This window comes from Elephas maximus, chromosome 4 (genome assembly GCF_024166365.1).
Source record: "Elephas maximus indicus isolate mEleMax1 chromosome 4, mEleMax1 primary haplotype, whole genome shotgun sequence".
NCBI lineage: Eukaryota > Metazoa > Chordata > Mammalia > Proboscidea > Elephantidae > Elephas > Elephas maximus.
Genome location: NC_064822.1, coordinates 168899021 through 168923081, shown reverse-complemented (window position 1 = coordinate 168923081; position 24061 = coordinate 168899021). Strand labels below are relative to the sequence as shown.

Here is a 24061-nt window from a genome sequence, read left to right as displayed (position 1 = left end):
TCTTTAAAGCAAGAGTAGTAAATGCAACTGACCTCAAAAGAGTGGTGTGAGAACTAAATCTGTCAGTGTATATAAAGTACTTGAATAGGGCGCAGAGGGAGTGCCACGGAGTTATGGGCTGTAATTGTTAGCATTTTATTTTTTCTAGGTCTTTGCTAACTCTCCTCTGAATTGCTGTTTTAGCCTCCAAACCAGACCCCCAAAATTCTGTCTTTCCCACCCCCCTCCAATCCATTCTCTACCCGGAAGTCAGAGATCAGAGCAGATCAGAGCTATCTTTCTAATACACAACTCTGATTGCGGTGCATTCCCTGCTTGAGAGCCCTTAGTGATTTCTATCTCACAAAAAATAAAGGTTCAATTCCTTAGCATGTCAAGCAAGACCCGTTCTGCCCCAGAATCTACCCTCCAGCCACGTTGAACGGCAACTCTTCATCCATAAGCATGATAAATCCTTTTACACATCGCAGATTTCTTATTTTTTGTCTCTGGTGCTTGAAATGGATTCCCCTCTGCTTTTGCTTGGAGAGCTTCTACCCACATTTCAGGCCTCCGTTTGAATGTCACCACCTCTGTAAATTCTTCAGTCAGTAACCAACAGAAAGTGGTACTCCACCCTACTACTTTCCATAGAAACCTGACATTTGTCTTCATTGATACAATTGTTGGATAGCCTTCTCTTCCTCAGCACTTGGCACCAGGTGTGGCACGTTTTAGGTGCTCAAGGGCACATTGCTAGATGACCTATTTACTCTTTTCCTAGCCTCAGAGATATGGCTGTGACTGAAGACCAGCTAAGAAGTCATGTTCAATGTTAACATTGTGATTCACCAAACATTAGACACACCATTAACTTTCCTGCCTGCCTTACTGCATCAGCTTTTATTGCATTAATCAGAGGTATTTCAAAAACTGAAAAAGAAATGATTAACCATGTCCTGCACCTGAACCCTTAATTCCTCCAAAGCCAGGCATGGTCCCTTTGCAGTGAATGACCCCAGTCTACACAAGCCAGAAACTCAGGCATCATCCTTGGTTCTTACCTCAGGCCCACAACCAAGTCACCAGCAAATGTTGTATTTTAATGCAAATAACACACACCTCAATTGCTCCCTCCCCACATCAAGGTGTTTTTGTAAGCTTGCTACACTAATTTTTTTTTTATAGCAACATGTAAAAAATTAGCCTATTGGCACTTATGAAAATACCTCATGGGGGAAGGGAGCAGTTGGTAAACAAACATAGAAGGCACACATTATTATTATTTTTTTTTTATCCCTTTTGCTTCCTATGTATATCTCATATGCCTCCAATTTTCTTCCTCTCTGCAACCACTACACTAGTCTGGGCCGCCATCTCTCACCTGGACAATTGCCACTGCCCTTAACTGGCCTCTCTCTTCCACTGCTGCTCCATTCATCACACAGCAGCCAGAGTGAGCTTCTTAACACATAAAGTGGACTATGTCACTCCTTGTCTTGGAGCACTCAATGGCTTTTCACTTTGGATGAAATTCAGCCACTTTACTCTGACCAACAAGGCCAAAATCTGGCCCATATATCCCTCTTCCACTTCATCTTGTGCCATTCTTTGCTTTGTTCACTTGACTACATCCTTACTGGTTTTCAGGCATGTTCTAGAAGATGCTAAGCACTTTCCCACCCCAGGACATTTACACTTGGTGTTCCTGCTATCTTAAACTTTACTCTTCAATTCCTTTACTCTTCAGTTCCTCTGGTCTCAGTGCAAACAGCAGCCTTCCCTGTCTGCCTTATCTGAGACAGGTCACCCACATCCATTATTGCCCCCTTCATCCCCAAGTTATTTCCTTCACAGCGTGTGCTAAGGAAACACTACAGAAACAGTTTTACATTGGAGAGACAGTAAGCCTAAAAATAAAGAAAATAATCACTGTGGCAGACATGGTAAAAGGGACATTAAGATTCTTGAAGTCCTTTTTTCCAGCCGAGAAAGGGGATTGACTAAAAGCAGGCATTAGAACAAGTTCAGGGCACTTTCCCTGCATCATGCCCCCCTCCTACCCCATCCTGGTCACAGCGCTCTGCAAAATCAACTCACACTTCCCACAGCAGGAAGAGGAAAGTGCACAGGCTCCATCACCAGGGAATGCAAGTTCAAGTTTGGCTGCTTCCTTGCTGGATAACATTGAGCAAAAGCTACCTTACTACTCTGAATCCCTGCTTCCTCATTGGTAAAATGAGTGTGAGGATATTACTCACTTTGCAGATGATGTGAGGATGACAGATGGTGTGTCTAAAGCAGCACTTGATGGGTGTTAAAAAAAAAAAAATCCGAACTCACAAAAAAAGAGCAACGGAGAGAGTGAAGGTATCTGCTGTCCTAGGTAGTTAACAGGACTGGGTCGCTCTGGCCTCAAACACCAGACGGTTTCATACCCAGAGTGCCCTTCGAGAGATTTGTGCTTCTCTGCTGCCCTTGCTGGGCCCCTCAGGCCACGGTGCCCTTAACTTCTGACACATACAGACTCTCCACAGACTGGTGGTCATGCTGCCCTGCCCTGCAAACCCATCTGCCCAGGATCATAGACATGTCAGGGGAAAGCCACTCTGACTTGATCTCAGGCGCAACCTGACACTGGTGTTCTTTTACCAGCCAGCACAGGAAACATGTGGGATGAATTAACAAACCAACCAGGAAAGCAATTGCGGAGGGACTTTGATTGAATCTCAGACAACGGGCCTGTTGGGTGGGCCACCTCTGTCCAGCACTGCCAGGGCTTCTCAGGTACACCCAAGGTCCCCCTAACCCCATGTTGTTTCCTCTTGGACAACCTCAGGCCTAGGGATGTGGAAGAGCTGGGATTGGAACCCAGGCAGACCGGCTCAAAACTAAGGAACTAATGGTGGCAAGAGAGAGCGAATAGTGGACAAGACAAACACGGTTAGGACCTCACAGGAACAGCAGACTCAGAGATTAGATCCACAATTGCAGGTCAGGAACACTAGGGAGCAAAGAGAGAAGGATAGTAAAGCCCTATAGTTCATATTTAAAGTCCATGCAAGTTAAGGCTAGGGAGACGGTTCCCAGCCTAGGAACAAAATACTTGTCACTATAAATGCCTGACTACACTTGTGTGCATTTCTTCTCCTACCTCCCCTGGCCCACAGTTCAGTCTTTGCCCCCACAAGTTAAGCAGTTGCCTCTTTCCAGTCACATATTTCCCAGGGGGCATTAGAACTGAGTCCCACATCTGCTACTACTCTACCCTCCTTCCATCAGCCAAAGCATCCTGGATTTACAGCATAAATTTCTCTCTTCCAATAGCATCCTTGACTGAGGGCCCTTTTTCCATGTAGGCATCCTATGCCTTGCCATGTACTAACCAACCTGAAAAGTATGATCTGCACTGGCAGGCATCTACCAGGCACTTAACCACACTTGACATGGAACACCCTTCTCCTTTTTGCAGTTGTTATTGTTAGATGCCGTTGAGTTGGTTCCAACTCATAGTGACAACAAAACCAAACACTGCCTGGTCTCATGCCATCCTAACAATTGTTGCTATGGTTGAGCCCATGGTTGCAGCCACTGTGCCAATCCATCTCGTCACGGGTCTTCCTCTTTTTTGCTGACCCCCTACCAAACATGACGTCCTTCTCTAAGGACTGGTCCTTCCTGATAATATATCCAAAGTAAGACATAGTCTTACCATTCTTGCTTCCAAGGAGCATCTTGGTTTTACTTCTTCTAAGATAGATTAGTTGATTCTTCTGGCAGTCCATGGTATATTCAATATTCCTTGCCAACCCTATAATTCAAAGGCATCAATTCTTCTTTGGTCTTCCTTATTCATTGTCCAGATTTGCATACGTATGAAGCAACTGAAAATATCATGGCTTGGTCAGGCACACCTTAATTCCCCAAGTGGCATCTTTGCTTTTCAACACTTTAAAGAGGTCTTTTGCAGCAGATTTGCCCAATATAATACATCATTTGATTTCTTGACTGCTGCTGCCACGGGCTTTGATTGTGGATTCTTTCATAGTACATGGTGCAAAGGGCTGGTTAAGGACCCAGGAGAACGAGCAATGTGGCCCCCGTATCTAACAAGAAAGTCCCTGGGTGGTGCAAACAGTTAAAGTGTTTGGCTGATAATTCAAAGGTTGGAGGTTCAAGTCTACCTGGAAGTACCTCAGAAGAAAGGTCTGCTGATCTACTTCTGAAAAAAAAGCCAATGAAAACCCTATGGAGCAGACTTCTACTCTGACATACATGGGGTCACCAGTGAGTGGGAGTCGACTTCAGGGCAGCTGGTTCAACTGATATCTAACAAGGCACTGGAAACAGGAAATAAGAAGAGATACAGATAGATAGTTCTAACTGGAGGCTGCTGTTTTAAGGCTACCTGGCAAACAGCTGGTGTTTTTGTGACATCTTGCTGCTTTCAATCAACTCAAAGGAATTTCTCTCCTCCTTGGAAAGAAATATTTAAGATAGTCTAAGGGGGTGTTATGGATTAAATTGTGCCCTCTCCCCCCAAATGTGTTGGGATTCTAAACCCTATACCTATGGATGTAATTCTGTTTGGAAATAAGGTTTTCTTCGCTATGTTACTCATACCTGAGAAGGGTAGATTGTAAATCAAACCACTTTGAGTTATAAAAAGGGCAGATTAGACACAGAGCTACCCACACACGGAGGAAGACAGACACCATGTGGGACTGTTTACAAGCAAAGGAACCAAGGAAGCCCAAGACTACCTACAAGGAAGGAATCAACATGGCCGAGACGCTGGTTTGGAATTTTAGCCTCCAGAGCTGTGAGGAAATGAATTTCTGTTCTTTAAAGCTACCCATGTGCAGTACTTGTGTTACAGCAGCACTAGGAAGATGGGGAAGATGGGAGGCAAAAAGGAATGTTAAGTACCACGTGAACTGAAAGGGAGGCTTGGATGACGTTTGGAAATTTCAGTATGATTACTGCCACTGCTTTCCCGAGTCCCACTCCCTTTTCCCTGTCCAAGCATGCTTCTCGCATTTTCCTCAACTCCACCAGATTCCCTCTGAAGGTGATGCTGCTCAGCACGGCCATCTTCGTGGTCTTGTCACTGTGATTGATGGCCGCCATCATCCGCCCTCCTCGGGGGCTTCCAATCTGGACGCAGTTAATCAGGTTGCACTAATGCGGGAGAAGGAACAAGTCCAGGAGAGTTGGCTGGCCGGCTGCACCACCTCCAGGGTCACGGCTAGCTAATTAACACTGTGCTGTGTGAAGTACAAAGGCAGCAGGCCCCATTTTAGGAAGGACTCCAGAAGGAGGCAGCCAGGGGCTCAAACCCACGGCCATGAAAGGTGGATTTTCGGTCCTACAGGGCTTCCTGTCTTTCATCTTTCCCTCTCGGTATACCCAGTTCACCTCCTTTCCTAACCATAGGAGGTGGTCAGACCACCAGCGATATTCTTCTAGGCGGTATAGGCACCCGCTTTTGCAAATTCAGGTCTGAATTAGGAATTGAATGCTTTTCCAGGGTTCAGATGTTTCAGGAAATCTCTGTTCTTTTCATGGAAAACACTTCATGTGATTGTTCTTTCCATTTTTCTAAGGAAAGTTATTCCCCTTTAGAAGGAGGGAAATAATGTGGGAAAATGGAAGAAATGCAGGGTTTGGAGTCAAACCTCCAGTAACTTAAACCCCTCCTATGTACTTGCCATGTGGGGCTGTGTGGCCCTGGGTGGCCACTTAGCTCATTCTACCTTAGTTTCCCCATGTGACAGTGAACAGTCTTGCTTGTGTGGTAGGATTGAAGATATATTTATATTAAAATTTGTCCTTACATGTATGTATATAAAACATATATATACACAAATACCTGTGTGTATAAATGTATGTATATATGGGGCCCTGGTAGTGCAGTGGTAAACAGCTCCGCAGCTAACCAAATGGTCGGCAGTTCAAATCCACCAACTGCATCCTCCCTGGAAACCCTATGGGGGCAGTTCTACCTGTCCTATATAGTTCCTATGAGTTGGAATCAACTCAATGGCAATAGGTTTGGTGTATATATATATATATATATGTATGTATGTGTGTGTATATATATGATGTTAGGTGCCATCGACACACCTACTCCTCACTTATTGACTATCTCTGTTATCTGACATTTTGCATTTATGGCAATAGTAAAAAATCTACTATCCAACTATTTTGTGTATTAACAACATACATCTGGCAGTAAAAAATGCCCAGGTACAAGGCAAGAGTAAAGCTGGCTGTGATGGTTAAGGCTATGTGTCAACTTGTCTGGGCTATGATTCTCAGTGGTTTGGCAGTTATGTAATGATGTATAGTTTGACAGTTATGTAATGATGTAGTTTGGCACTTATGTCATGATATAATTTGGAAGTTATGTAATGATGTAGTCATCTTTCATTTTGTGATCTGATGTGGTCATCCTCCATTTTCACATATCACCAATTTTCACCTAACAACCTGGTCTTTGGAGCCTAACCATGTCAATAAGTGAGGAGTGTGTATGTGTGTGTGTGTGTGTGTGTGTGTGTGTAAAACCAGTAGCCATTGAGTCTATTCTGACTCATGGTGACCCCATGTGTGTCAGAGTAGATCTGTGCTCCAGAGGGTTCCAACATTTCAGATAGCAGTGAGCATGTTAACTGTTCGCAATACCCAGGGACTCTATTTATATATACCTATCTATATCTATCTACATATACATATGTGCACATCTACAATTATATTTTTTCTATAAGTGCTTAAATGTGATCAATTCAGACACACTACTTTTTTTAAGAGCAATCATATTTTGAAAACTTGGTATCTCCCTTCCTCTCTCCGTAACCTATATAATCCCTGTGAGCTATTATTTATCCTTCCATAATTTTCTTCCTGCTTATATAATCATACTCATACTCATATACATTTGGGAAGTTGCAAAGGCCCTTATGAAAGTGGAATATTGTGTATACTTTTCTCTTGGCTTTCTCATTCAACATTTCCTCATGGAGTTCCCTCCAAATCAATGGGGTAAAGTTTAAAGTCAGTCTTTGTAATGGCTTAATTTGTGGTTGGACTGCACTATAATTTATTCAACAGTCCCCTTTTGGTGGGCATTTGGCTTTCCTGTTCTCCATGTGGCAGCCTGAGTGAGGCTCATAGTTTGTGACTGCTCAGCTCAGTGCCCTCTGAGGCAGCCTATCTTACTCAAAATCAAATCCAAAGGCCTCGCAGTGTTCTGGAAGACCCTAGATAATCTGCTCCTCAACCCTGTTTCCTCTCTTTTCTTAACCCCCACTTCTTTGTCTTGGCAGCAGGAGTTTGAACCAGCTCATTGCAGTTCAAACCCCTGCTGAGAATTTGCATTTCCAGTCCAGATATGCTGAATCAGAATCTACATTTTAACAAGATCCGCAGAGTTAATGTTTAAAAGGGAGGTTTTTCCACAGCATGTGCAGTTTTATGAGCCATTCTGTCATCAACATCAGGGAAATGAGCTTAGGGAGAACATGGAATTCCCACAGGTTCACTCTTGGATGGGAACTCTACTCAAGCTAGCGTGGGTGGCTACATCATTGTCAGGGGGTGATCCTGGAGAAAGACCTAGTAGAGGCCTGTGTCCAAATTAGTGAGCGTCCTGCCCAGCTGTATTAAAAGGATGCAGGGCTGCTCCTTTGGGCCTGGCTCAGCATCACCTCAACAACCTCCAGCCTGGGTCCAAAACACCAGGCACTAAAGGCACCAGTGGGAGGGTGGAGCCAACGGACTCACCAGCAAACAGGCTGTCACCCAGCGCTCTCAAATGAAACTGCCTGGATTGTAATCCTGGCCCTCCTACTTGCTACCTGTTAACTTCTCTACCTCAGTGTCTTTCTCTGTAAAATGGGCTTAATAACACCACTGACTACATAGTTGCTGTGAGGATTGAATAAAAGAAAGGATGGGAAAGGCTCAACCCAGTACCTGGCATATAGCAAACAATGACAAGAAGTTAGAAGAATAGATGTGTGTTTGGGGTACTAAGGGAGCACAGAACATGATGAGCTTTGTAGGGAACAAAGGTAGCAAAGTGAAGCGTGGGTGGCTGCAGTAAATTGTATTATCTGCCTCGCCTCACTGGGGAGAATTATACTTAGTGCTCCATGGAAGCAGATTTGACTAAGTAACTTTCTTTTTGGCCAATGCCATGAGTTACCTTAGAACAGAAGCTTTAAGGGTCAGTGTGTAGTCTACCATGCCCTCTTTTTCATGCCTCTGCCATCATGGAAGCATGTTTTCAGATGGAGCCTCCATCAGACTAGGTCCCTGAACTAGTATGATGAGCAGAGTCCCTTTGCTGATTTGCAATTGCCATGTCATGTGTATGACAAATACACTTCATAGTTTCAAACAACTAAGATCTAGAATTTCTCATTGCTGCAGCATAACCTGGCCTAACCTGACTGATACCAGGGCCAAGACAGGCTTCCTGGAAGAGATGTGAACTTAGTTTAATCTTATAAGTTAAAGAGGAGTCAGTCAAGCAAAGAAAGTAGTGAAGCTATTCCTGGCAGAGAATAACTTGTTCAAAAAGTCCCTGAGGTGTGAGGCAGCATGCAATTTGCAAGCTAGAAGCACCTTGGTATTGCTGGAGCATCAGATCAAGGAGGAGAATGTCACAAATGTCTGATGGGTGAGTAGGAGAGCCCCACTGTGCTAAGGTGCTCACACTTTGTGCTGCATATCATTGGGAACAACTCCCAGAAACCAAGCCAGACCTTGGGGAGATGCTTTAGCCAAAGTCCTCTTCCCATCAGGGTTCACAGTTCAGTGACACATTCTTTTCACAGTGCCTAATAGAGGGTCCCTCTACCCGATGTCAGTTTCTATACTGTGCTGGCTTGTGTGTTGCTGTGATGCTGAAGTTATGCCATCAGTATTTCAAATACCAGCAGGGCCACCTTTGGTGGACAGGTTTCAGTGGAACATCTAGAATAAGACAGACTAGGAAGAAAGGCCTGGTGACTGACGTCAAAAATTAGCCAATGAAAACCCAATGGATCAGAACAGAACATTATCCTACAGGACTCAAACATACCAACGGTTCTGAAGATGGTACAAGACCAAGCAATGTTTCATTCTATTATATGTGGAGTCACCATGAGTTGGAGCCAACTCGACAGCAGCTAACAAAAACAAGTAGAGGGTTCTGTAACAATAACTGTCTCTGAAACCCTCAGTGGCTCCTTCTTTGCCAAAATATAAACTCAAACACTTCCATCTGGCATGCCAAAACCTACGTAAATAGGTCCAACTTATCCCCTTGCTTAGCAACATGAATCCCCCACCGTGGCCACGATGGTTTACTTTACCTGTTTGTGCAATCCCTAGTTTTCAACCTTTGTTCATGTCTTTCTCTCCAACTTGTATTGATCTCCTTCCCCTTCCAATTTATCAAAGTCCTTATGGAAAGTCCCAGGCGTTTGAGAGATTAGAGTCCTGGTCCTGGTTAGTTGAATGGCACTAGCTGGAACCTTGCTACCAACTTTAGAAAAAAAAAAAATGTCTTAACCACTCTAGTTCCTATCAGTAAAATGAATGTTATTGGACCAGGTGCCCTCTTAGGTGTCTTTCAGATATAACACTTAGGACTTTAAGTCCCAATACAGACAAAATAATTTCTCCTACCTCTAACTCCTTTTCTCCTCATTGTGTGCACATTAAGATGCTGCCTTATGTTACTAAGTTGAAGTGCTTCTCCCACCTTTTCCCTCTTCCTGAGCCCTTCCCTCTTGCCCATAGAATTTGCAATGTTTGATGCATTCATAGTCTCTGGAATGTTGAGTACAGCTTCTTCAGGAGAACCTCCTTTCTCTAAGCCTCATGTTTCCATGTGGAGAGGCCTCCGGTAGTGTAACATTCCTGGTCTTTCTTTGTTCTCCCAGTCGTTTCTACCCTGGGGTGGGGGAATGATTAATTTGATGCTTGTTTGGAAATAAGGAAGAGGATATTGGTCCCTTTGAATGGTTCTTTCCTGAATGCCATTAGATCCGGGGTCTCTCCCTGTGGAGGAGGCCTGTGCTTGTCCATCACTACCTGTAACTATCGGTATTACTTAAGATTAAGTCTGGCTGAAAATGGTAGGAAACCTAAAATATCTGGTGTTTATGTAAGAATTATTCTTTATGTAAATGAAATCCAGATGTAAGCAGTTCAAGGCTAATAGAATACTTCATAACTATCAGATAAAGAGGTTTTTGTCATATTGTCCCACTATCGTAAACATGTAGGTATTACCTCATGGTCTAAGATGGCTTCTTGAGTTCCAGACATTGCATCCACCTTCCAGCCAGCAGGTTAAAGGAAAGGGATAAAGAAGAGTTCTCTCTAAGGGTATTTCCTAGTAGTTGCACATGCAGTTTAAACTCCACTTGCCAAATTTAGTCATATGGCCGTACCTAATGACAAAGGAGTCTGGGAAATATGGTCTTTATTCTGGGTGACCATGTACCCCACTAAAAATTGGGGATTTTATTACTAAGGAAAAAGATAGGCTGGACATGGGGGGGTGGTAACCAGAAATCTTGGCTACACTAATTCATAAAGCAAATCTTATTAGCCCACTTGGCTATGTTCTAGAACCTCATTCTGCAAGCAGCTTATCAGTAATGAAAGAGAAATTTGGATCTTTTTGGCCTGCCTCTTGTGTGAGTCTCTCAATATTCTCACTCGCAGAAGGAAAAGGGATTAATTTATTGAAATCCGAAAACCTTCAGCATATCTCAGTAACTGTCATTATGAAAAACGGGAAAAAGAAAACCATACCACTACTCAGGTCTACTAGCATGAAAACAAAATGATACACTGGTGTTTTCATGGAAGTTGTCATGAGCCCATGAATTGGCTGGCATATGGATTTTGTGGTTCCTATTAAATAAATGGGTATCTTTAGGTGGTACAAATGGTTAACACTTGGCTGCTAACTGAAAGGTTGATGGTTCAAGTCCACCCAAAGGCACCTCAGAAGAAAGGCCTGGTAATCTACTTCTGAAAAATCAGCTATCGAAAACGCTATGAAGCACAGCTCTACTCTGACATACCTGAAGTCTCCATGAATTGGTATCAACTCAACAGCAGCTGGGGGGCGGGGGGGGGGGAATCAAATAAATCATTGGATATGGTAAAGTTAATTTATCTCTCTCAATTTTGTGCTGGAAACAAGGTACTAATACACCCTAGAAACACAATCTGTCCCTCCTCCTGATTTAAAAAAAAAAAAAAAAAAAACCTGAAATAATTACAGAAAATGTGAATACGAAAATATGAACATTTTTCTACATAAGATAAGGAGCCTATAAGAATACCATATAACAATACTGAGAGATTACTCCAAAGGAAGATAAGTGGAAAGACATGGTCTTCTTATTCTTATCCATCCAATTCTAAACTCAAAGAACGATGTTAGCCGTATATTCCCAATAAGCATAATACACAAACACTTAAGTGTGCAGTGATTTTAGTATTAGTATTAAGGTGAAGCCAACCTAGTACTGCGTTACCGTGAATTTTTTTTACAATAAGAAATTCATCTATTTTGTAGTCCAACAAAGCTATCCATCACTCTCATTTAAGGGCACATGTTATTCACAAGAGAGCATTACTGCTGACAAAATACATTTGAATAAGTAAGATTCCTTCTCTTAATCACAGAATGATTCATGTCACGCACACTTCATTTTTGACTCATAAAGTACGTTGTAACAGCCTTTGTAAGACTTATAATTATTGGGGCTATTTTTGGGCTGCTATTCACTGCTTTTTCCTAGCCTCTCTGCATTAATAACCAGTTTTTTCCTCTTCATTATTTAGCACCCAACCAAATAAAACTGGTGTCAGCCAATCACAATCTTGAATGATGACTCATTTGTATTCAAGAGCTTAAAAACATTGAGTCCTTATCAACAAAAATAAATCCTGCTGCTACACATTGAGCTAGGCCAGGGGATACAGTGGAAAATAAGATGTGGTTCCTGCTCTGGCTCTTTTGCTGAAAATTTAAGCGTCAGTTTACACAGCCATTAAGATCCTTTCCAGCACTCAGATTCAATTTTAATACAAAGTAGTTACTGCAATTGACTCTGCAGCTTACAGGCTGCCTTCATTTGTATTTGCCTCATTTGATCTGGACAACAATCTCAAGAGAGAGGTATCTTCATTATTCCACATTTAACAGATGGGGAAACCAAGACTCAGGTTTAAAAAGTAGCCCACACAACTTTAATTTCTATTTTTATTGTGGCAAAAATATATATAACACAACATTCACCAATTCAACATCTTTTTCATCTGTACAATTCAGTGACACCGATGACGACTTTAACTTTTAACATCAAAATTGTTTTTTAAATCACTCCTTACATTCCTCAGTCCTAGGGTTTTTTCCAGAAGGTCTGAATTTATAAAAAGTATGGAGTGTTTTCAAAGATTGGTGCCTGAATTTCCTACGTAAGAATATTGTGGGATGCTTGTTAAACAGAAAGACTCCTGGGTTCCGCCCTAGACCAACTGAGTCTGAATCCCAGAAGGGTCCCAGAAAAGTGGCAGTTTAACAAGCTCCCCAGATGATTCTCCAGCTCACTAAAGTTTGAGGTCTACCAGGGTAGGCCCTCCACAGGCAAGGAAGAAAGGATAGAACACAGGGCTTCAAACTGGTTCTTCCTGGTACAGTCACAGCTGAGGAAGTAAAATCAGAACAGATCCAAATTTTTAAAATTTAGGTGAACTGGAACCACAACTGGAAGAGGAAAAATTACAGGTGGAACCTCTGCTAGAAACTTAATCACCTTATTAGAAAACAAGGGCAGCACACACGTTGCATAGCAACCAAATCTCTTCCCCAGAGGATTTTGAGCAGTCGGAAACGTTGGTGTCCCACTCAAAGATGACAGCCGACTACACAGCTTTGAATGTGTGTCACTCTCTACAGTCCTGCCAATAATCCAATCGCCTGCATCAGGCTCCTGAAAGGGCTCACTATGCCTTTTCTGAGTTTCCCATTCGAGGGCTTCTACCCATAGTTTTTCCCATCCTGGTTATTGCTCCAGATCACCCAAATTTTAAAAATTCAGGTCTGTTCTGGTTTTGCTTCATCAGCCATGGCTGACCCAGTTCAAACCAGTTCAAATCCCTAGTAGAACATTCCAGGCAGAACGAAGTACACATGCCAAAGCTTGGAGTTATGGATGTTCATGGCAAACTCAGAATCAGCAACAAAGATTATCCATTGCTTCAATTTCTAGATGATGTCATACGTTAGCCACCAAGTTAAAAATCTTACAGGGAGGAACTGAAATGCTTTCAGAGCCCCACTGCCCTGATTCTGTGCCACATCTTCAGCAGCTTGGCAGTGAGGCATAGACTGCAGCAGCTGGAAGTTCAAGAGTCTGGTTCTTTGAAACCAGGGACACTTAACTTAATCCCAGATACAATCTGCTGCCTGCTGCAAAGATCTGCTTTTCTTTCTCTGGGAGGAGATTTTTCTCGCTTAGTTAAATCCAGGTCCTAAACAAACTATGCAAGGTAATAATTGGAGTGATGGACTAGAAGCCAGGGAACTCAGGTTCAAATCTTGTCTCGGCCACCATGCTCATTTTATTCCTTTGTTTGCGAGTCAGAGCTAGCTTAAACTAATCAAACCCAAAACCAAACCCACTGCCATCGAGGTGATTCTGACTGATAGTGACCCCATAGGGTTTCCAAAGCTGTAAATCTTTACAGAAGCAGACTACCACATACTTCTCCCATGGAAGCACTGGTGGTTTCAAACCACCAACCTTTCAGTTAGCAGTCAAGCACTTTAAGACTGCACTAACTGGGATCTATAATAAGGACACAGGGACACATCTCAAAGATTCTGAAGACAGATCCAGGCTTCTGGAAAGACTACACTTTCTCAATTATTCTTCTCTACCTCGCTCAACACACCTGTTCATTTTTCTTTCCTTTGTCAGAGTAGCTTTTTTGGGTGCTTGATTTATGGGATGGAACATGGCTGCCCCACTTCTCCCAGGAATATCAGGCATTAGTGGTTCAGTGGTAAAATTCTCACCTTCCTTGTGGGAGACCCACGTTCAATTCCCCTCCAATGCTCAGCCACCGCCCATCTATCAATGGAAGTTTGCATGTTGCTATGATGCTGAACAGGTTTCAGCACAGCTTCCAGACTCAGATGGACTAGGAAGAAAGGCTTGGCTATATACTTCTGGTGAAAACCCTGTAAATCGCAGTGGTCTTTTCTCCAACCAATCATAGCAATGGTATAGGATCAGGCAGCGTTTGGCCCCTTTGTGCTTGGGGTCTTCATGAGTCAGGGACCTATTCAATGGCAGCTAAAAACAAAGGCGAGTTTACCTGCATTAGGCCCTATTCTAAGCCCTTCATAAGTATTATTTTGCTTAATCACCACAACAATTCTTTGTAATAAGGATGCCATGACTGTCACCTTTATACAAATGAGGAAACTGAAACACAGAGAAATTAAGTAACTTGCCTGAGGACACAAAGCCAGTTATGTGATGGCCTTTAGGCAGGCTGAACTCCGAGCCTATAGATTTGAGTCCTGCCTCATAGTCTTTCATTCATCACCACCACCAATTGTCATCAAGCCAACTTCAACTCATGGCAACCTCACGCATGTCAGAGTAGAACTGTGCGCTATACGGTTTTCAGTGGCTGTTTTTGTTTTGTTTTGTTTTTTAAGTAGATCACCAAGCGTTTTTTTCTAAGGTGCCTGTGGGCGGATCGAACCCTTGACCTTTTGGATAGCAACCAAGTGCATTAACCATTTGCACCACCCAAGGATCCCATATACTCTTTCATGCCACACATAAAAGCTTAATGGCTGTCTGTCGGCCTAATTTCATATTTCAAAGTAGACCCCAGTTGTCCTAGTTATGACCAGTGACTGGGGTTGTAGAGTACAAACAAAACTGAGTGGGCTGTTAGCACCAAAGCTAAGTTCTAGGGAAGCCCCCTGCAGTCCCTGTCAAAGTGCCCTCCACAGTTGCTAATCCAGCCAAGTGATTCCTACCAGTTCCTTCCCATCTTTGGGTTTCAGTTCTTCTACCATAAAATGAAGGGGCTGATCCTGCTCAGTGTTTCCAGAGTGTGTGCTGGGAAACATTGCTTCCATGAGCTGCTGTATACATAAAGAGCTCTGGGGTCTAATAAGTTTGAGACATGCTATTTCCTCAATGCCCTTCTTGGACATTCACAATGAAATCCTGTGTATTAAAGAGTCTGAAAAGTCCCGTTGTGAGGACAACTGTTTAACTTTAACACAGCATTTCCCAAATACATTTGACCATGGAAGCTCTCCCCTACCCTTTGTGTAGACACTGAGCCTCCTATTTTGCAGGAACTAAAGAAGCGTTCAAACAGGAATGCTATCAACTTCCTGCCACAAACTCTGTAAGTCCACTTGCCTTTTACATCTCTCGTTCTTCTCTCTGGTTACAAAAGCAAAGGTGCCTCTTCTTTCTACAGCTCATGTGTCTAAATTCCATTCCCTCCTGCCTTTTTAATAGCCTTGTACTATCCATTTCCATTTCTCTCTCTCCTGCATTTTCAAAACTCTGTCCCCTTTCCCAACTCCCCACTAACCATTTAAACATGGTCAAGTGTCTCTCATCCTAAAGAAAAACTCCTCCTTGTTTTCACTTCTCCCTCCAGCTATCCTCTCCTCCCTGCTTCCCTTCACAGTCAAATTTCTCCAAGGGGAATTGACTCTATGTTCCACATCTTCTCCTCCCATGCGTTGCTCAAGCCTCTCCAACTCAGCTTCTGACCCCAATACTCACCACCTCCAAAACAGTGCTTGCTGGAGTCACCAGTGACCTCCAAGTCACTACATCTAAAGGATAATATTTTAGTCCTTACCTTCCATCTCCTTTCAACAGCATATAGTACTGCTGGTCCACTCCTCCTTCTCAAAATGCTTTCCTCTCTTGGTTTAAGGAACACAACCCTCTCCTGGAACCCCTCCTACTCCTCCTAATCCCTCCTACTTTTTCCGAGGCTCATTCTTTTCTATCCAACCTTTAAATGTCAGAGTCTCTCAAGATGAGCTCTCGTCATACCCATGGCTCCAATTACTCTCTCCAGCCCAGTATTCTTCCCTGAACAATGTACCTTTATCTCTCGCTGCCTACTTGACATTTTTACTTGGATGTCTCACATGGGCCTCAAACTCAACATATCCAGGAAATGATCTTCCCTCTACAATTTGATTTGTCACCAGTATTTCTCATCTCAGGAAAGGCAATACCATCCATTGAACTGAACAAACCGAGAAACCTATGAGTCATCCTTGATATCTCCCTTTTCTTACCCCCATATGTACTTCAGTGCCAGGGTCTACCTAGTTTAACTTCTAAATAGCACTCAAATCAACCCATGTTCTCTCTCTGTCTACTTTTACCACCCCAGGTGAAACTGACATCATCTGTCACCTGCTCCACTGCAAGAACTGGCCCCTCGGCTCCCCACCTAGACTGCTCCTATCCTTTCTTTATAGAGCCCCTAAAATTATCCTCTACTTAAAACCCTTTGGTTGGCATATATCCAAAAGAATTGAAAACAGGTACTCAAATACATCTACAGGCGTGTTTATAGCAGCACTGTTCACAATAGCCAAAAGGTGAAAACAACCCAGATGCCCATCAGTGGATGACTGGATAAACAAATCATGGCATATACATACAATGGAATATTATTCAGCCAAAAAAAAAAAATGATGTACTGATACATGCTAGGGTAAACCTCAAAAGCATTATGAGAAGTGAAAGAAGACAGACACAAAAGGTCACATATTGTATGATTCAGTTTATATATATGACATAGCCAGAATAAGTAAATCCACAGACAGAAAGCAGATTGGTGGTTGCCAGGGGCTGGGAAGAGGGGAGAACAGCAAGCAACTGCTTAATGGGTGTGGGCTTCCCTTTTGGGGTACTGAAAATGCTTAGGAACTAGATAGAAGTGGTGGTTGTACACCACCATGAATGTACTAAATGCCACTGGATTGTACACTTTAAAGTGGTTAATTTTATGTTATGTCAATTTAACCTCAATTAAAAAAAAAGCCATTGTTAGTTTTCTGGTGCTTTTAGGATAAAAACTGTAATCCTTAATATGGTCTGCAAGACGTCCTCCCAGCCTAGCCTCTGTGCACATTCCCCCTCACTCTTGGTACTGTCCCACATGGACTCTCATTTAGCTCCCCGAGGGTGCCACTCTTCTTGTATCTCCAGCCCTTATGCATGCTGTCTGTTTTCCTGGTGTGTCTTTCTTTCTCTTCTTCGCCTAGCTAATTCCTACTTCTTTCTCAGAGCTCAGTTCAAATGTCCCTCTTCTTTGGAGATTCCTCTCTAGACCAGCAATTTGTTCCCACAGTTATACCCTCATAACCCCTTATATCACTTATCAAAAGTGAAATAAAACAATTAATGGTGGGATTGTTTAATATCTGCCTTCCTCACTACAATAACGTCCTTGATTGAAAAGGTAACATTTTTTTTTCTATTGTATCATTGGTGCCTAGCAGAACACCCCACCCAGAGTAGCCACTGATGAATGGTCACATCATGGCACACACTTGGGCAATGACATGGTGATTTAGTCCCCGATATCCATTCTACCCCCAGATGACTGGTCTAAGCCAGTAGTTCTAAAATGAGGGTGATTTTGCCTAATGCATAAAGGTCAAACATTTTATAATTCACAGGGCAGCTCTCGTGACAAAGAATTATCTGACCCAAAATGCCAATATTGCCAAGGTTGAAAAACCTGGTCTAAGCTAATCATTTCATCCTCCTTGCTAATGATTGTTTTAAATTCTCAGGCTAAAGACGATCAGCTCAGTGCATTCACCTGGCCATTCTTTTGGGTCCAGGGGTGAGCACACACACTAAATTGGCTCAGTAGGACTGCAGAGAAGGACTTTTCATTCCATAGTTGGAGGAGAGGTTCTCTCTCTCTCTCTCTTTTTTTTTTTTTTCTCTCTCTCTCTTCTTCCCTCATTGCTTGGAAACAAGAAAGCATGTTGCCCTACTTGCTGCTGACAAACACCTGTGACCACATGAGGAAACCAGTCTAAGGACACACAATTCATACACCAAGGTTGATAGAGCAGAGAGATGGAGACAGCCTGGACTTTATGGCATTGTTGAGCTAATGGATCAGCAAAGCTTGAAGTCCACCTTACTGCTGGAGTTCTCAATACATGAGATAATAAATGTCCTAGTTACAGAATTTAGTTTGAATCATGTTCTGTTACTTGAGGTACTATCAAATTGATCTGCGCGATTCCCTTCAGTCCTCATATGCAATGAGTTTATGATTCTAAACTCATTGTCTAAGATCTTTCCAGCCCTAGACACCGTCATTGGAAAGGCGAATAAATCCATGGAATTCTGGTAGGAGAGTGTAGAGTCCCTGGGTGGTGCAGGTAGTTAAGTGCTTGGCTACTCACTGAAAGGTTAGTGGTTTAAATCCACCCAAGGGCACCTTGGAAGAAAGATCTGGTGATCTACTTCTGTAAAGGTCACAGCTGTTGAAAACCCTATAGATCACAGTTCTGCTCTGAGAAACATGGGGTCGCCAGGAGTCAGGATCAATTTGACAGCAACTAGTTTGGTTTTTTCAATTTGGTAGGAAAGAGCAAGGGACACTGCATTTTAATCAAGTTCCCTTCTTTTCTTGTTTACCACTTGGGCCACTCCACATTTTCCATTCTTTTCAGATCTATCTGAAATATATTCAGGACATGACGAAAGGGAGACTATTTATTCTACTAAGATGATGACAGGTGTGTTTGTGACCCCATCAACCTTGCCTTCTGCCTGTTCCTCTGGCTCCAGTCCCGAGCAGCTGTTCTTTTTCTCCTTCTGATGAACTGGACAGTCAGGAGCCATCCATCCGCCGTGCATCATCGTCCATCACAGCCCCAACCATGGGACCAGGGAGAACAGCCCATGAGACAGCTGCTGCTGTCACTTGACATGACCACTAGGTACTGTCTTTGGGACAAACTAGCTGAAATGCTGAATTCTGTGTTAGGGCAGGACTTGGATAGCACCAGTCATAGCTAGGATTTATTGAGTCCATATGGTTACCAGTATTTAACACTGTTACTAGTACCCAGCAGTATTTAACAGATAAAACGGGTAAAATCTTATCTCATCGAACACAGCCACCCCATGACGGAGACACTATCATTCACCCCATTTCCAGATGATGTAATAGGCCATAGAGAGGTTAAACAATCTGCCAAAGGCCACACAGCTGGTAAGCAAAGACTCTTTTGGCTGGAGCATAGAGAATAAAGGGAGAGTAGATAAAGCCCCTGTGATTTAGGTTGTTTTAATGTCTTTTTTTTTTTTTTAAATAAAAACAAAAAATAGATACACAAGATAAGATAACCAAGCAGTGCAGAGAGTTATAAACTGAAAAGCAAACATCTCCCTCACCCTGTCATCCTTTTCTAGCTGTCCCATCCAGCTCCATGGAGGTAAAAAAAGAACAAAAAACAAGCTCGTTATCAGCAAGTAATTCCAACTCATGGTGACTCTTTGTGTTACAGAGTAGAACTGCTCCACAGGGTTATCTTGGCTATAAGCTTGATGGAAGCAGATCGCCAGGCCTTTCTTCTGCCTTGCCACCTGTTGGGTTTGAACAGCCAACCTTAGGTTAGTAGCCTAGTGCGAACCTTTTCCGCTACCCAGGGACCTTATCCAAGGAGGTAACCAATGCTAAAAAGGTTTTGGAAGATCTGTGCAGAAATTCTCTATGCATATGCATAGAAGAAGTTCGTGCCACTAAACCATCTTTTCCTACTTCTCTCCCCCGTTCAGAGTAACACTCTCTTGACACGAATCGTCCTTTGCCTTTTTCCTGTGTCATTCTCACCCCTCTTCCCCTCCCCAGGCCTCTTTGCCCCTTCCCAGAGGGCAGGAACTGCTTGTTTCTGACTTCTGCACAGTCATCACGGGTAAAACCACAGGATAAGAGTTCAGTCACCAGCATCTTGTGATGAAAGAGGGAAAAAAAAGCCCTGAAAAGCACAGGTTTCCTGAACAGTCTTTCCTGCCTCCCTGTTGGGCAGCTCTCCCTTTCTGGTGTCTGAATTGTCACCGTAAATTCACACACTCTGCCTAGTTGCTGAAATGTCAGGGTGAACCCTCAGCTGGACAGTTAAGTAAACATACAAGGTCTCTGGCAAAGAGGGACATTCCCAAGGATCTGTGCTCTTCTCGAGATCCCAAGAGAAGATAGTCCCAGGTGTTAATTTGGGGTCCCACCTTTTGTTCTGCTTTCATCACATGCTGGTTTTTTTGTTTTGTTTTGTTTAAGTTAAAGTTAAGAAATAGCCTTTCAAACAGAGCCTTCTGGAAGCATTAGCTCTGCTTGCTGTCTCTGGAAATGGCACACATTCCCACCCATAGCTAATCTTAGCTTATTCTCCATCTCTCAATAGCATCGGTCAAAATACTGCTAATACTTATTCCTTAGAAAATTATATGGAACCAAGGCAAAGTTATAGAAGCTTCATAGACACATCCAAACTCCCTGAGGGACCAAGTTACTAGGCTGAGGGCTGGGGACCATGGTCTCGGGGTTCATCTAGCTCAATTGGCATAACATAGTTTATAAAGAAAATGTTTTACACCCTACTTCAGTGAGCAGCATCTGGGTGTTAAAAGCTAAGATATAGCTACTGGTCTCACCCTGTCTGGAACAAAGAAGAATGAAGAAAACCAAAGACACAAAGGAAATATTAGTCCAAAGGACTAATGGACCACAGCTACCACAGCATCCACCAGACTGAGTCCAGAACAACCAGATGGTACCCGGCTACTACCGCTGATGCTCTGACAGGGATCACAATAGAGGGTCCCAGATAGAATGGAAGAAAAATGCATAACAAAATTCACACTTACACACACACACAAAAGGACCAGACTTACTGGCCTGATCTGGCATAGACTAGAGAAACCCTGAGAGTATGGCCCCCAGACACCCTTTTAATGGTACCAAAGTCACTTCTGAAGTTCATTCTTCAGCCAAAGATTAGATAGGCCTGTAAAACAAACAATAACACACATATTTCAACGATGTATACAAGACTAAATGAGCACACCAGCCCAGAAATAAAGAAGAGAAGGCAGGAAGAAGGGACAGGAAAACTGGACAAATGGAAATGGGAAACCCCAGGGTTGGGAAAGGGAGAAAGTGTTGACACATCATGGGGTTGGCAACCAATGTTACAAAACAATTTGTGTATTAATTGTTTAATGAGAAACTAATTTGCTCTGTAAACTTCGCCTATAAAAAAAGCACATTAAAAAAAAAGAAAGAAAGAAAACTATATGGCAATTTGGCAGAGGGCACTGGGTATCTCTGGGACCCATATCAATGCTGTTCACATTTGAGGAAGAAGCTCAAGTCAATAGAGAGCTCAGAGCCCACACCCGGAGGACTCCGTGACATTGGTGATTGGACAGTGACTTTGAGAGGCACCTAGTCCAGAAGGAAAAGACCAGCTGATACAAAACAAAAATAAATTAAAAGATACCTCATGATTATATACGTATCATCAGCCCTTGATCCACCCTTTGATTTTGGACCAGGTAACTAAGGTTCTTCATTCCAAGAAAAGGCATAAAATATATGGATCTAATCTTGTTTCGATTGTGAGGATGGTACAGGACTAGGCAGTGTTTGGTTCTGTTGTACATAGGGTCCCTATGAGTCAGAATCGATTCAACAGCACCTAGCAACAATAATCTTGTTTTAGACATTGCTCTATCTCTCTTTCAATGTCCATCACCTCCATCTTGTTGCCATTTACCACTTAAGTCATACTCCAACCTCCAGCTACCGCCACCACCCCCCAGACAAGGCATCAGGTACTCTTTGGTTACAGCACACCTGGGTTGATATCCTAAATTCTATATCATATGCAAGACTAGAGTAGAAGTTTTGAATCTCAGGATACCTTCCATTGATTTATAATGTCTGCCTAGTGAGCCTTGACCAGGTTCAAAAGGAAAGAATCATGTTTCTGACCTGGGTGCATAACTGGAGAGTTAGATTGCTATGTATTTGCCAAGATTGGCAAATCCCTTCTTTCCTACCAAATTGACTTGATGTTTATCACTCCTGGAGCACTGGATTAGGTTCATTCCTTTATTCATTCTACACATATGTATTGAGTACCTACCCTGTGCCTGGCACTATTGTTAGGACTTGAATACACTTGAGTTGTATTAGTGAACGATACAGATGAAGACCTTTGCCCTTGTGCAGTTTATATTCTATGGGGAATTGAAGAGTGGGATGACAGTGAAGGTGGAGACAGAAAGTAAACAATAAACATGATAAATAAGTAAATTATATAATACAAGAAGTATAAGCATGTCCTAGGCAGTATTTGTACATATTTGCAGTATTTGTGAATATCTGTATGATTTTTAATTTAACCACTGTTATGTATTTTTATTTTCTAAATCTCGCAACCCGATGCTTCTACAACTCACTCCAGCTGAGTGAAAGAAAAAGATGTTCCCCTTCACTAAAGGGTTAGGATCATTTATTCTATCACTACATGGAAGATTTATTTGCAGTGCAAGTTTAGAGTATTTGTTTTCTGCCGATCTGTTTGAAATGAATGCCCTGTGCATATTCTGTCCAAATTCCAACCCAGAGACAGGAGAGAAGGGAAATACGTGAAGCTGTTTACACTCCACATTTAGTTGACTGAATCAGTGGAAAGATTCCATTTCTCACTAATGATTATGAAAATCTGTCCTTTCTCAACATACCAAAAGTGAAACAGAGTTAAATACCAGCAGCCATATACTGAGATTGCAAATGGCTGCCTATCACTCCTCAGTTCTTAGAAGGACCATATCTTTTATTGTCAATTTAATTAAGGGCTTTGGCTTCAACATAAAACTTGTGTTCAAGGGGCTTTCATTTTCCCTTTGATAAACGGGCATAATTCACTTTTCTTTAATGTTATTCCAAAGAGTGTTGTGTTACAATGCAGTTTTTGTGATGCCCCAAAAATATTTTTGAAACTGTTCTTATCTTTCGAGGCTCTTGCTAACAGCCACCACAATACCCTCTTGGGCATAAGTGTGCCTGTCTAGCAAAGGCTCAAGAACCATGTTGATAACCTCTACGATTTGGATCCCCTGGTTGGGAAGGAGACAAGGTTATGTGTTAAGTTCTTTTCCATAAAAGGCTTTATCAAATCGCTGAAAGACAGCATATTGGGTCACTAGTTACAGATTCATTTTCAGTCAGCATTTTGTGAGCGCCTACTTTGTGCCAGGTGGTTCCTCTACTAATTTTTCTCATCCTTGACTATACATTGGAATCACCCAATGAGGCATTGGTGGTTCAGTGGTAGAATCTTTGCCTTCCATGCGGGTCCAATTCCAGCCAATGCACCTCAGGTGCACCCACCATTGTCTGTCAGTGGAGGCTTGTGTTGTTATGATGCTGGATAAGTTTCAGCAGAACTTCCGGACTAAGATGGACTTGGAGGAAAGTCCTGGTGATCTGCTTTCAAAAATCAGCCAACACAAACCCTGTGGGTCACAAGAGTACTATCTGTACCCGGTCATGGGGATGGTGCAGGACCTGGCAGCATTACGTTCTGTTGCACATGGGGTCACCATGAGTTGGGTCTGATTCTATGGCAGCTAACAACAATAGGGAGTTCCCCCCCCCCGCCCAAATATTACCCCCTGGGACCCACTTTCATAGATTCTGGCTCAATTGCTTTAGGGTGGGGCCTGAGCATTAGTACTTTAATTGTTCTAAGGTGGAGGCAGTGATAAGGACCACTGATATACACAATTTTGTGTATTTTTCTCACACCACAAGGATACCTGTATAACATATGAGAGGGTCATGACCTTACCCTCAAGCCTGGGCCTACCTTATGCTCAATTTCATATCATGACAGCTCATGTTACTAGGGGGGCTGCAGTAGAATTCTTTTTTAAATTGAGACCCCTAA

General features: G+C 42.7%; 1 long non-coding RNA gene across 2 annotated transcripts in view; it reads right to left on the bottom strand.

The window, feature by feature from the left end:
• LOC126075943 (uncharacterized) overlaps positions 1 to 24061 on the bottom strand; it is a 111971-nt gene that overhangs the window by 44379 nt on the left and 43531 nt on the right. The window contains exon 1 of one of the 2 annotated variants that reach the window (XR_007517359.1): positions 15910 to 15950. The exons of the other annotated variant lie outside the window; for it this stretch is intronic. This is a non-coding gene — a long non-coding RNA (uncharacterized LOC126075943). Of the gene's footprint in view, positions 1 to 15909; positions 15951 to 24061 lie in introns of those variants that run through there. 2 annotated transcript variants of the gene reach the window in all.